The sequence below is a fragment of the Microcaecilia unicolor genome, chromosome 10, assembly GCF_901765095.1.
Source record: "Microcaecilia unicolor chromosome 10, aMicUni1.1, whole genome shotgun sequence".
NCBI lineage: Eukaryota > Metazoa > Chordata > Amphibia > Gymnophiona > Siphonopidae > Microcaecilia > Microcaecilia unicolor.
The window spans coordinates 187,577,280-187,592,407 of NC_044040.1; the positions used below are offsets into that span (position 1 = coordinate 187,577,280).

General features: G+C 46.7%; 1 protein-coding gene across 1 annotated transcript in view; it reads left to right on the plus strand.

The window, feature by feature from the left end:
- The window catches only part of MLF1 (myeloid leukemia factor 1), a 108,315-nt gene extending 98,604 nt beyond the window's left edge, over positions 1–9,711 (plus strand). The window contains exon 8 of the mRNA XM_030216486.1: positions 8,823–9,711. The gene's annotated coding sequence lies outside the window, so the exon portion shown is untranslated. The remainder of the gene's footprint in view (positions 1–8,822) is intronic.
- Positions 9,712–15,128: the final 5,417 nt, after the last annotated feature.

Genomic DNA, 15,128 nt, shown 5'->3' on the forward strand with positions numbered 1-15,128 from the left:
TTTCCCACTAAGCTCACTAACTACTTAGTTAGTTACTAAAAAAAAATTCATTCAAATTGTGAGCCTGGTAGTTAGTTACCTGTAGCAGGTGTTCTCTGAAGACAGCAGACATATAAATTCTCACATCCCTCCCGCCTCCCCTTGGAGTTGTCATCTTAGATTTAGTACTTTCTCCGAGGACAAGCAGGGAAAACTTCGCGGGCGGTCCCGTACGCAGGGCACGCCCACCGCACATGCGCGGCCGTCTTCCCGCCCATGCGCGACCGCTCAGTTTTTTTCTATTCTGCGCTGGAGAGACGTGTTACCCGTCTCTCTCTTTGTCAGCCCCGGAAACCGGATTGCGGCCTAGCCACGGTTTTTCTTTGTTTCGCGTTCGCGTGTTTTTTTCTTCGGAAAAAAAAAAAGTTGTCCTCATCGTTCTTAGCCGCGCGGTCATTTCTTTTTTGGGTGTGCTTTTCACCGCCACCATCGACGATTTTGACCTCGCCGACGCGATTTTTCCATCAATGTCCTCGAAGGTCCCGAGCGGATTCAAAAGGTGTGGTCGGTGCGGCCGGCAGATCTCGCAGACCGATACCCACGCTTGGTGTCTCCAGTGCCTCGGCCCGGAGCATAATTCCAAGACGTGCACCTTGTGTCTCGGCTTAAGGAAGCGGACACAAGTGGCGAGGCAAGTTCTACGGGACCGTCTTTTTGGAACTTGCGCCGGCCCTTCGACGTTGACCTCGACGGCATCGGTGTCGACGGCCGGGTCTTCGGTACCGAGTACCGAGGTCGACAAAATCGGCACCAACTCTGGCACCGACCCCAGGAGTACAGGTACCTTTGGCCTGCCGGTGATGGCGGGGGTGAGCGGCCGGATCCGATTCCTCGAGGTCGGGGAGGTTCCACCTCCACCTCGTCTCTTCCGCCGAGCGCCGATGATGGGCATTGAAAGAAAGCAAAGAAGCACCGTCATCGGTCGCCCACGGTGCACGGGACTGCCAGCTCCGGTACTTCGAGGGACGACTCAACGCCCAGGAAGCGGCAGTGCCGGGAGGAGCGTTCCCCCTCGGTTGAAGAGGTGTCGCTGCGTCAGTCCGCGGGTACCTCGGTACCGTCTCCTGGACCCAAGCAGCTTCCATCACCAGCACCCACACCGGCCCCCCCTGCCTTTCCCGACAGCGGGCCTTAACGAGTGCCTCTGAGCCATCCTTCCCGGAATCCTGGAAGGGCTGATGCGCCAGGCTCTGCCGGTACCGGGGGTGCTTGCGCCCCCGGCGCCGTTCATGGAGGCGCCGGTGTGCTCTGGCCCGATGCCGAGGCCTCCGATGCCGCTTGCCGCACCAGTGTCGACCGCTACGCAGGTGGAGTCCCCGTCGACGTCAATGGAGGGAGCTTCGTCCCCGCCAGCGCGGGAGTCTACCGCTCGACGCCATCATCGAGGACGTGGTTCCTCGCAGTCGAGACAGGCCCTGTTGAGGACTGAGCTGAGAGAGCTCATGTCCGACACCGAGGAGGAGGCCTCGTGGGGGGAGGAGGAGGACCCCAGATATTTCTCCTCAGAGGAGTCTGTGGGCCTTCCCTCTGACCCTTCTCCTTCACCGGAGAGGACGCTCTCGCCACCTGAGAACCTCTCCTTTGCCTCTTTTGTCAGGGATATGTCCATCTGCATTCCCTTTCCCGTGGTTACTGTGGATGAGCCGAGGGCGGAGATGCTCGAAGTCCTCGACTATCCAATACCTAGAGAGTCTTCCACGGTACCGTAGCACAGTGTCCTTAAGGAGACGCTGCTTCGGAACTGGTTGAAGCCACTATCTAATCCCACCATTCCCAAGAAAGCGGAGTCCCAATACAGGATCCACTCAGACCCAGAGTTGATGCGGACTCAATTGCCCCATGACTCGGCGGTCGTGGACTCTGCTCTCAAGAGAGCACGGAGTTCGAGGGATACCGCCTCAGTGCCCCCGGGGCGGGAGTCTTGCACTCTGGACTCGTTTGGGAGGAAGGCCTACCAATCTTCCATGCTCGTGACCCGCATCCAATCATACCAGCTCTACACGAGCATCCACATGCGGAACAATGTGAGGCAACTGGCGGACCTGGTTGACAAGCTCCCTCCGGAGCAGTCCAGGCCTTTTCAGGAGGTGGTCAGGCAGCTGAAGGCGTGCAGAAAGTTCCTGTCCAAGGTTATCTATGACACCTGTGATGTGGCATCTCGAGCTGCGGCCCAAGTTATAGTGATGCGCAGACTCTCCTGGCTGCATGCCTCTGACCTGGACAACCGCACCCAGCAGCGGCTGGCGGATGTCCCTTGCCGGGGGGATAACATTTTCGGCGAGAAGGTCGAGCAGTTGGTGGACCAACTACACCAGCAGGAACCCGCTCTCGACAAGCTCTCCCACCGGACGCCTTCAGCATCCACCTCTGCAGGTGGACGTTTTTCCCTGGCCCGGCAGGCTGCACCCTACGCCTACAGCAAGCGTAGGTACACGCAGCCGGCCCGAAGGCCTCCTCAGGCACAGGGACAGTCCCAGCACGCTCGTTCCTGTCAACAGCGTGCGCCTAAGCGGCCCCCTGCGCCTCCACAGCAAAGCTGGGGACGGGCTTTTGACCGGATCCATGGGAACATAGCCACCATCAAAGTAGCCGTGCCGGATGACCTGCCGGTCGGGGGGAGGTTGAAAGCTTTTCACCAAAGGTGGCCTCTTATAACCTCCGACCAGTGGGTTCTCCAAATAGTGCGGTGTGGATACACCCTGAATTTGACCTCCACTCCGCCAAATTGCCCACCGGGAGCCCAATCCTTCAGCTCCCATCACAAGCAGGTACTTGCAGAGGAACTCTCCGTCCTTCTCAGCACCAATGCGGTCGAGCCTGTGCCACCCAGGCAGGAAGGGCAGGGATTCTATTTCAGGTACTTCCTTGTGGAAAAGAAAACAGGGGGGATGCGCCCCATCCTAGACCTGATAGGCCTGAACAAATATCTGGTCCGAGAAAAGTTCAGGATGCTTTCCTTGGGCACCCTTCTACCCATGATTCAGAAAGACGATTGGCTATGTTCCCTGGATTTAAAGGACGCTTACACTCGCATCCCGATACTGCCAGCTCACAGACAGTATCTCCGATTCCGTCTGGGGACACGGCATTTTCAGTATTGTGTGCTGCCCTTTGGGCTCGCCTCTGCACCATGGGTGTTCACAAAGTGTCTTGTGGTGGTTGTGGCATATCTACGCAAGCTGGGGGTGCATGTGTTCCCGTATCTCGACGATTGGCTGGTCAAGAGCACCTCAGAGGCAGGAGCTCTTCGGTCCATGCAGTGCACTATTCACCTTCTGGAGCTGCTGGGGTTTGTGATAAATTACCCGAAGTCCCATCTCCATCCAGTCCAATCTCTGGAATTCATAGGAGCTCTGCTGAATTCTCAGACGGCTCAGGCCTTTCTTCCCGAAGCGAGGGCGCAGAATCTCCTGTCCCTCACCTCCCAGACCAGAGCGTCTCAGCAGGTCACAGCTTGGCAGATGTTGAGACTCCTGGGCCATATGGCCTCTACGGTTCATGTGACCCCCATGGCTCGCCTTCACATGAGATCTGCTCAATGGACCCTAGCTTCCCAGTGGTGTCAAGCCACCGGGAATCTAGAAGATGTCATACTCCTGTCCGTCAGTTGCTGCAATTCGCTGCACTGGTGGACGATTCGGACCAATTTGACCCTGGGACGTCCATTCCCAATTCCGCAGCCCATGAAGGTGCTGACGACTGATGCATCTCGCCTGGGGTGGGGAGCTCATGTCGATGGGCTCCACACCCAGGGAGTGTGGTCCCTCCAGGAACAAGATCTTCAGATCAACCTCCTGGAGCTCCGAGCGGTCTGGAACTCACTGAAGGCCTTCAGGGATCGGCTGTCCTACCAAATCATCCAAATTCGGACAGACAACAAGGTTGCAATGTATTACATCAACAAGCAGGGGGGCACCGGATCTCGCCCCCTGTGTCAGGAAGCCGTCAGGATGTGGCATTGGGCTCGCCAGTTCGGCATGCTTCTCCAAGCCACATACCTGGCAGGCGTAAACAACAGTCTGGCCGACAGACTGAGCAGAGTCATGCAACCGCATGAGTGGTCGCTCCATTCCAGAGTGGTACGCAAGATCTTCCGAGAGTGGGGCACCCCCTCGGTGGACCTTTTCACTTCTCAGACCAACCACAAGCTGCCTCTGTTCTGTTCCAGACTACAGGCACACGGCAGACTGGCGTCGGATGCCTTTCTCCTCCATTGGGGGAACGGCCTCCTGTATGCTTATCCTCCCATACCTTTGGTGGGGAAGACCTTGCTGAAGCTCAAGCAAGACCACGGCACCATGATTCTGATAGCGCCTTTTTGGCCCCGTCAGATCTGGTTCCCTCTACTTCTGGAGTTGTCCTCCGAAGAACCATGGAGATTGGAGTGTTTTCCAACTTCATTTCGCAGAACGACGGAGCTCTTCTGCACCCCAACCTTCAGTCTCTGGCTCTCACGGCCTGGATGTTGAGGGCATAGATTTTGCTTCGTTGGGTTTGTCTGAGGGTGTCTCCCGTGTCTTGCTTGCCTCTAAAAAGGATTCCACTAAAAAGAGTTACTTTTTCAAGGGGAGGAGGTTTGTCGTTTGGTGTGAGAGCAAGGCCATAGAACCTCGTTCTTGTCCTGCACAGAACCTGCTTGAATACCTTGAAGACCAACTCAGTAAGGAATCACCTTAGTGCGATTAGTGCTTACCATTATCGTGTACAGGGTAAAGCCATCTCTGGAGAGCCTTTAGTCGTTCGATTCATGAGAGGCTTGCTTTTGTCAAGGCCCCCTGTCAAGCCTCCTGCAGTGTCATGGGATCTCAACGTCGTCCTCACCCAGCTGATAAAGCCTCCTTTTGAGCCACTGAATTCTTGCCATCTGAAATACTTGACCTGGAAGGTCATTTTCTTGGTGGCAGTTACTTCAGCTTATAGAGTCAGTGAGCTGCAGGCCCTGGTAGCTCATGCTCCTTATACCAAATTTCATCACAACAGAGTAGTACTCCGCACTCACCCTAAGTTCCTGCCAAATGTGGTGTCGGAGTTCCATCTTAACCAGTCAATTGTCTTGCCAACATTCTTTCCCAGACCGCATACCCGCCCTGCTGAACGTCAGTTGCACACATTGGACTGCAAGCGAGCGTTGGCCTTCTATCTGGAGCGGACACAGCCCCACAGACAGTCCGCCCAATTGTTTATTTCTTTTGGCCCCAATAGGAAGAGGGTTGCTGTCAGGAAATGCACCATCTCCAATTGGCTAGCAGATTGCATTTCCTTCACTTACGCCCAGGCTGGGCTGGCTCTTGAGGGTCATGTCACGGCTCATAGTGTTCGAGCCATGGCAGCGTCGGTGGCCCACTTGAAGTCAGCCACCATTGAAGAGATTTGCAAGGCTGCGACGTGGTCATCTGTCCACACATTCACATCACATTACTGCCTCCAGCAGGATACCTGACGCGACAGTCGGTTCGGGCAGTCGGTGCTGCAGAATCTGTTTGGGGTTTGAATCCAACTCCACCCTCCAGGACCCGATTTATTCTGTTCAGGCTGCACTCTGTTAGTTGTTCTTTGTAGGTCAATTTCTGTTCTGCCCTCGCCGTTGCGAGGTTCAATTGACCTGGGTTCTTGTTTTGAGTGAGCCTGAGAGTTAGGGATACCCCAGTCATGAGAACAAGCAGCCTGCTTGTCCTCGGAGAAAGCGAATGATACATACCTGTAGCAGGTGTTCTCCGAGGACAGCAGGCTGATTGTTCTCACCTACCCTCCCTCCTCCCCTTTGGAGTTGCGTTTTTCTCATTCTTTTTTTACTTGTCATTCAACTGAGCGGGAACGGTCGCGCACTGGCGGGAAGGCGGCTGCGCATGCGCGGTGGGCGTGCTGTGCATACGGGACCGTCCGCGAAGTTTTCTTCCGGTTGGTGGGGGCTGCCGTGGACGTCAACCCAGTCGTGAGAACAATCAGCCTGCTGTCCTCCGAGAACACCTGCTACAGGTATGTATCATTCGCTTTACTGCTGGTCCCATGCTTGAGTGTCAGGTGGGAACGTTACCCACGTGTGAGAATATATATGCCTGCTGTCCTCAGAGAACACCTGCTACAGGTAAGTAACTTAGCCTTTTTTCACACTTTAGACAATGACGTTTGTGGTGAGATCATATAAAAGGTGTCCTGACAACTCTCTCATGCACATCATTGTTGTATGACTAACACTATATTGTGGACAGTTACTCTTGTGACTTTTGAATAAGATTTGCAACAGGGTTTTTTTTTTTTATAACAGGCTTTTGAGCAGACAACGCAGATTGCTTTGGATCTATGGCCAGTTCAACTAGAAGTAGAATTAAGTGTCTCAGGGAATAAAAATTATGCTAATTAAAGCCTTTGGCAAAAACAAAGGAATCGGGTAACACTTTGAATGCAGTCTTAAGAATTCTTTTTTCGTGGAGCCAGTTGGGAAAATATTGGGTTGTGTTCAGCACCCCCAGTCATTTTGAAAAGTTGGCTCCTATGAGACTCAGTGCATGTATATTGAGGTCCACAGGCTGCTGTATCTGTGATTGAGGCTGGCTGGATTAAATGGTAGAAAAGTGCTAATGGGGGGAAATCATGGGAAGCTGTGAATGAAGGCTGATGGCAGCTGAAGCCAGGTCTTACTGAGCCAGAAACTTGAGGACTAGGGGGAGGGGGAATGAACTGCTGTTGGCTCTGGCTGTAGCCATTAGAGCTTTGGAAGGCTATAGTTAACAGAACTGTATTTTTATTTATTTATTTATTTATTATTACATTTGTACCCTGCGCTTCCCCACTCAAAGCAGGTTCAATGTGGCTTACATAGTAATATGGATTACAGGATTTTGATAAGAAAATAAAAGTTAAAGTCGAATATAACAGAAGGGCAGGACCCCTTTTCAGGATTTAATACAGAGTTTAAATACAAAAGTGAGCCATCTAGTTTACTAGTGATGCTATCTACCCCAAGTATTATCCTGCTTCAGTCCAAGGCCATTGATCCAGAAATGTTTCATTTTATATTTGTGCTTAGGGTGTTTCATTTAAGTTGTAAATATAATGGTGAACTACAATGGTTCCACGTCATTGAGCTTAGAAGGAAGTGAGACATTGAGGGGCATTTTCGATATGACATCTAAGTCCAACTTTGGATGTTTTGCTAAAAACATCCAAATTCAAGTGGAGAATATAGCCATTTTCAAAACAAGTCTTTTTTTTTTTTCCAAAAATGGCTATTTGCTAGATATTTTTTGTGCTCTGTGTGTTTATCTTTTTGGTCCATTTTTGAAAAAAAAAAAAAAAAAGGTCCAAGTGAAAAACGCACAAAATCAAGCCATTGGGATGTAGGAGGAGCCAGCATTCTTAGTAGACTGGCCACACAGACATCACAGGAGAGCAGTGGGGCACTGCAGTGGATTTCAAATAAGTGCTCCCAGATACACATCTCACCGTTGCTCCCTTATCTTGTTTGCTGAGCCCCCCCCCCCCCCCAAAAAAAAAAAAAACCCCACTACCTCCAACTGTACACCACTACAATAGCCCTTATGGGTGAAGGGGACACCTATATGTGGGTACAGTGAATTTCTGGTGAGCTTTGGAGAGCCTGGGTCTATCTGTCTGCCCTGCACCCACCACTAGACTACTCCAGGGACCTGCATGCTGCTCTAATGGACCTGAAAATAACATCTGAGGCTGGCATAGAGGCTGGTAAGTAATGTTTTTAGTCACATTTTTGGGGGGTGGGAGGGGGTCAGGGACCACTGGGGGAGTAAAGGGAGGTCATCCGTGATTCCCTCCAGTGGTCATCTGGTCATTTAGGGCACTTTTTGTGGCTTATTCATTAATAAAACAGGTCAACTTATAGGCCTGGATGATTTTCTTTTGTTCCATTATGGCAGAAAACGTCTCAACACCCAGATCCCGCCCTTAACGCTCCTCTGACACACCTTTGTTGCACATCTAATGGATGTCATAGAAAAATGTCTAAAAATTGGTTTGGAAAATACCAATTTGGATGTTTTTTGTGAGAAAAGCATCCAAATGCAGATTTATGCCACTTCTTGGATGTTGAAAATGAGCCCCAATGTATGCTAGCCATAATGTCTGAATTCAATGTTCAAATGTTATGGAAGAGCTTGAAAAATAGAACTGGTATATTGTGTCTGACAACGTACATCATTACAGATGCTGAGCTGCCAGCAAATGTCATGTAGAGAGTGTAAATATTACAGAAAATAAAATGCATAAAACTAGCTGTTGGACAGCAATTTCACTCAGTTCAGCGGTGTTCCCATGTGTTTTTACCTCACAATGGTCTACTCAAAATCATAAATGTTTTTTGTCTGATAAATAGATTAAGGCTTTTGCATAGTGCATGAAGTAAACACATGTAGCAAACTGAGTAGTTTGTGGTCAGAGAAAAGTCTTTTATCTATACTACTATTGCCCTAAACTACATAATTATTTGGGTAGGACTCAATTTAAGGTGGTTACCCATTTTCAATATCATAGACCACATTCTGGGAAATGCTGTTTTTGTTTCAGGAAGGGGAGGGTTTCTTTCGGGGAAGAGGTATTTATCCATATAGCTGTCTGCTCTTTAGGATTCTAAGCCATTTGGACAGTCAACACCTGCAAGTAAATGGATTTGCAGAATATCAAGTGGGCCGCATCCTAAAGTGTACTTTAAAACAAAAACATGCAGAACTGCATAGCATTTTAGGAGCATGTTTTATACTTTTCTCCCTAGACTACTTACCCTCCTTTGCTGTTCTCTTCTTTCTTTTCAGCCTACCCTCAAATGGTGTGATTTCTACTTTTGGTTCAGACCTTGCCAAAGCAATAGAGAATCTATGTAAGTCCTGAACTCAGTCTGGGAATGCTTGCGACTAAAAATAAATAAAGTAAGGTAAAACAATCTGCTCTCAGCCTAGGACCATCATCACTGATGACTCCATCTTGATTGCGCTGAGGTCATGGCAGTGGGAGCAGAGGAAGGGCAGTTCACCACCTCGCTCTTCTGAGCGATGGCCTTTCAAGATCTTGAGCTCCATTGCTGTATATGAACAAGCTCTGGGAACTCTGTCCACAGTGCTAGGCGCCAGCACTTTGCTTTAGGTGCAATGCCTTTTCAGCAGCCAGCACACAGTTTCCCTTTATCCACTTGCTGGCTATTCCTTGCTTGTGACAGTGTGAAATTAATGGACAGCCAAAGTGCAATCACAAGAGCTTTTTATTCCATAAGACACACTAAAGTCTTACAAAATGGTAAATTTAAACACAAGTGTTTTGACATGAATAGATGTTCTCATTCATTTATTCATTACTTATGCAAAGTAAGCAGTTACAGATTAATTACTTTATCTCCAAAGCAATCTAATGCTTGTTCCCTTTGTTTCTATGAGAAGGAATGACAGTGTGCTTTTGACACAGAGCACCTTGTGTGGAAAGAGTTGATTAAAGATGTCCACAGACAAGAATTTATAAGACATGCATATGGAAATCTACCTAATATTGGCATCCAAGGTAAATAATGGCCACATGTCTGAACAGGTTAAAATGGTAATAGATCTAAATATTTAGCTTCTGCAAAATATGTAGACAAACTATGACTTTTTAGTGATGCCAATATTTTTCCTGCTGCAATTTTTTTAAAATAAAAATACCCACTGTACTATATTTTCCTTTTACTGAATGTTGCTCAAACTTCATTTCTTTCTTTGAAAGTTTTCTCATTTTACAACCTTTAATGCACTTCCTCTCTGATGGAGGTTAATTTGTTATCAGAAATAATATTTGCAAGAAAATGTACGAGAAGTAAGCTTGTAGTCTGGAAGAACAAATATAAATGGAAGTTATCATAGAGCCAGCCATGCTCTAAAAAACTCATAATTTTTGCATGCATATTACATTGTCGTTTAATGGCTCCACTTGCAAAAAAACATTCTGTGTGTCAGTGGTGATTACATGACCATTAGCATGTAGACTAATCAAAAATGCTTAGCATGAATATGATGTATAACGAAATCTCGCATACTAACTGACCCAAAGTACTTGGCTAGTGCTTATGGTTTCAGCCCCCACATCAAAATCAATTCAGACCGTGCCTCTCAACAGCAAAAACCTCTGAACTATGAAGGCTCTGCATCTCCCGCCCCCCCCCCCCCCCCCAGTTCCTAAGGTCCATCTCTGTGACCAAAGTTGGGATGTGCTCTACTTATTGGGGTATTTTAAGGGATTCAATCAATATGCCCAGATCTTTACTCCAGGTCCTTGTGATGGAGTGTGCAGGAAGCCAGCAGTCGCCCTTAAATGCACTCCGTCACAGGGCAACAAGAGGCTGGGCCCTAGAATGCTTATAGGGAGAGAGTGGTTCACTCAAGGCACTGAAAACCACAGCAGGAAGAAGCCAGGAAGGCCCCAGTGCAGGAAGAAACAGATCTCCAGAGTATGTACTCACAACATACCTTTGAGGAACCTGAGGGTGCAACTGGGAAGTAGGAAAGCTTTTTATTCTGTAGCTGTGCACATTGGAACTATCTGTGGTCTGATAAGAAATAGTCCCTGTTTTGTGGAGTGGAGGAGTAGCTTAGTGGTTAGTGCAGTGGACTTTGATCCTGGGGAACTGAGTTCAATTCCCACTGCAGCTCCTTGGGACTCTGGGTAAGTCACTTAACCCTCCATTGCCCCTGGTACAAAATAAGTACCTGAATATATGTAAACCGCTTTGAATGTAGTTGCAAAAACCTCAGAAAGGCAGTATATCAAGTCCCATTTCCCTTTCCCTGTGGTTGCCACTGCACACTCAGCTGCTTATATGTAAGGTTGCCAACTGGATCCAGACCTGGGTTTACCCCATTGTATGCAGGGACTTGTAGTTCTCATTTCCCCATTGCAGTCCTTAAGAAAAAGCAAGACTACAAGTTCCAGCATGCACTTGGGTAAGCCCAGGACTAGATCAACCCTGTCCTGCAAATTGGATCCAGTTGTCAGCCTTACTTATGTACAATACTTGGAACTATTGCTTCTGAAAGGAATAGGTGTGTTTTTCAGTTTGAATCACACTAGTACTTTTGGGGTTTATTTTTAAAGCTGTCTGATTGTGTTTCTGGAGGCTTTACAACCCACATTCATTCATGATACCACAAACACGTTGGAATCATAAGGGATTTAATCCCCACTAGCAGGAAAAGCATGAGGACTCTCCTGACAGCAGCACTTCCTCCACTGTATGGCACCACCTTGCAGTGCAATGCTGCTTGGTGGTGGCACTTGGCAGTTCCAGGAGCAGCAAAAAGGCTCTTGCAACTCTCTTGTCAGTGAAGATCAGCGTCTTCCAGCATGGTAAGGATTTTACTCTGGAAGGTTATAGCTTCCTGTGACAGGGCTTCTGTGTGTATGGAGGGAGGGGCTCATTTTCAAAGCACAATTGACTTATGAAGTGACACAGGTTACTATGGGGCTCTTTTCAAAGCACTTAGGCTTACAAAGTTCCATATAATATGTAACTTTAAATCTAAGTTCTTTTAAAATAGACTTACAAAGTTATGCAGACGTGTATGTGCTTTGAAAATGAGCACCAAAATATCCTTTGCTAACCAATCCTTTCACCTTCAAAGGGAAAAAAAGACCCCCTGCAACGTACCTTTCTTACTTTCTCACTGACTTTGCCTGGTTTTTCTTATTTCTTGAACCTTCATCTCCTTCCCTCATTCATGGGGATTTTAACATTCATGCTAATTATCCCTCTGACTCTTATGCTTCTCAGTTTCTCACTTTAACATCCTCTTTTCTAAAGAGTAGCTACAAAAATAAGATACTTAGAAATTGGACTGCTGCCAGTCACTATTTCTGGTAGTGTCACTAGAAACTGGTACTTCTGATAGTATCTGTATCTGGAGGCTTAATCACCACAGTTTGACTATGGTCCAGCTGTATGTCCTTTGGAGAGGAATCAAGTGTTAACCTTCCCCCTGTTGTACATGTTCTTAATCGCACCCAAAAGGCCTAGATAAGAGTTTATGACTCATAATTTACACTTGATCTTCTTACCTAGAGCTGAAAAGTGAGCTGTACAATTACTTCTGCCTATGAAAAGCAGATTCACTGCAGTCTCTCGTGATGCCTGCCATGCTTAATTAGTGCTAAATAGCTGCTGTTGTGGAAAGATGCAACTGTAACAGGCAATACGAAGCAGGTCTTCTACAAAATGTAAGGTTCTATAAATAGATTACCTGACCTTAAAAGCACTAAACCTTATGGTTATTTAGACTGTAACTCATCTGTAGGTTCAGTCTTTGAATCTTACACACCACAGAAGGATCAAATACGTCAACCCAAATGTTTAAAATGGAGAGCATTTGAATGTGGCTTTTTTTAAGACTCAGCTTGTTGCTCAAGTACCTTACTCAGTGATAAGATTGAAAAGCCCTGGCCTGCACCCAAGTGACTTCTAATTGGATGAGCAGCTCATAAGACTGAGCCAACAATTCAACACACTTAGAACCAGACCTTATGGGGAGTTATATTCTAAGGTCAAATTAACTATGCAGTTTGAATAGTAGAACCAGCTTGGCATGTGAAGATGCAATGTTGAAAGAAAAAAAAAGAGAAAAGTGAATCCAGCAAAAGATTGTACAAGTGTTTCTATTGCAGTCTTGTGAACTCACAGGAATTTAGTAAATATAGCAGGGAAAAACAAATCATGCTAGTGTTCCTTATGATCATGAGCAAGTCACTTTGCTGTTACCTCAGGTAGATTTGATTGTGGAGCCCTCTCTAGGGACAGGGAAATACACTCCTAATATTATATGTTAACTTGCCTTGAGCTACCAATGAAAAGGTGTGAGCTAAATCTAACTAAATAAATGCAAACAATTCTAAGTGTTTATACCATCTTTACTTTTGTAAACTGTCAAGAAATGGGCAGGGGCAGAATTTTGGGAGGGCACCCCAAGCGCCCAACAGCATGTATCTCCTTCAGCTTCAAGCAGGCTTGGGGCACTCTGAGGATGAGGGTTCAGGGCAATTCTCCACACCCTCTCCCGGGAAATGGAAGAGTCTGCCCTGCCTTCCATGTTTGAAAATGCCTATGGTATCCCCTATCCCACTGTCAAAAAAATGCTTATACTTTACCAAGTTATTAATATGGGATTTGTAAGATTTGGGTTAAACATAAATATTGTCCAAATAAGAATTCTTGTGCAATGGGAACATAGTTATCCTCTGGTTCTCAGAACTGTTTTCCATGCCTAATCACAATCTAAGCAACTAGGTGATTTCTTTCAAACTATTACCCAGAACTTCCCTAGTTAGAAGTAGGAACTGCTGCATGATGAAAAGCAACTATTTTGCCAAGGCTGTGCCAGCAGATGTTTATAAATGTTTACAAAGCAATATAAGAAATACTATGCTGGGTCCGACCAGTAGTCCATTGAGCCCTGCATATTATTTCAGGAGCAGCTCATCCTTATCACTTGAAAGTAAACAGCAGGTACCAGTAGAAAAGTCCATTCCATATTGTTCAGTCATAGTATTCTGGTTGAAATACCCAAATTTATCTGTTTAACATTTACCTGCCCCACCAGAAGGCGCATTTCTCAGGTACAAACCCATTCTGCTTTACTAATCCTCAATAAAACTTAAAATCCAACTTTGCAAATCAGAAAACAATAAACTTATGCTTCATATGCATCTCACTTTGGACGCACAGACTCTCTCATTCACTGTTTCAACCAAGGAGGTTTGGTAATAGGAGACGGCATGATGTCACAAGACTGAAGCCAGTCTCTATCCAAAGAGGTTTTACTTCTCCCCATGCAGCTGCCCCCATCTTGGTACACCCAAAACAATGCAATTGATAGGGTAACAAGCTCCACCTACTGGCTTCAGCCCACATAATGGGCCAGAAAAGCTCATTCCATCTCCTGTATCAAACCTCCTTGGTTTCAACAGCAATGCCAAGCTACCCAGTTCCAGGTTGGAGACTTTTTGGCCAGTCCTGGTCTTGAACTTATATCCCAAAGTAGTGTGGGATCTGTAGTGTCTAGTCTTGCTTATTGAAATCAGTGCTGCAAGTCCTGTAATGCAAGAGAATGAATTGGTCAGAAATCAGGACTGCCCAAAATCTCCAGCCTGGAACTGGGTAACAGACTCTCTGCTATACGCTCCACAGGCCTTCTTGTATTAGAGTTGATATCACTTTCAAGTACTTGTGAGGAATCTTTTAAGAGGAAATGAGATAAAAGGCTCCACTTCAAGGCTAGCTTAACCATTAAACAGGCTAGGCAGTTGTCTAGAGCAGTGTTTCCCAAGTCCAGTCCTGGAGTACCCCTTGCCAGTCAGGTTTTCAGGATATGCACAGTGAATATGCATGAATTTGATTTGCATATACTGTCTCCATTATATGCAAATCTATTTCATGCATATTCATTGTGGATATCCTGATTTCTCAACAGAAATAAAAGAGACCAATAAAGTAAATAGTTTCTTAATTACATCCTTAGAAGACTCAAGAAATTTAGCAAGATCTGAACTATCAGGGGAATTTAGATTATCAAAATTTATCGTACAACTTTAGGCAGATAATAGACTTTATGGGGCCCTTTTACTAAGCTGCGTAGGTGCCTACACGTGCCCAACGCGCCAAAATGGAGTTAACATTACCACATGGCCCTTGCGGTAATTTCATTTTTGGCGCATGTCTGAAAAATATTTTCTATTTTCGGGTGCACGTAACAGACGTGCCAAGTGGCATTTGGCGCACGTAGGTCATTATCACCCATGAGTCTTTAACGCTAGGTCAATGACTGGTGGTAAGGTCTCAGACCCAAAATGGACGTGTGGCAATTTTCATTTTGCCGCATGTTCATTTTCAGCAAAAAAAGACCTTTTTTAACAGGTGTGCTAAAAAATGGATTGGCGCCTACACTACCGCAGGCCATTTTCAGCGCGCCTTTGTAAAAGGATCCCTATATGAGCTGGATCAAATGCAAGATGTCATTCAACAAGCATTTGATCCAACTTATCTCCCTTTTCCAAATGTTTTCCTTTTAAGCATTGTCTTTCTGTTTTCTGTCTTTCTTCTGTAACTTAGG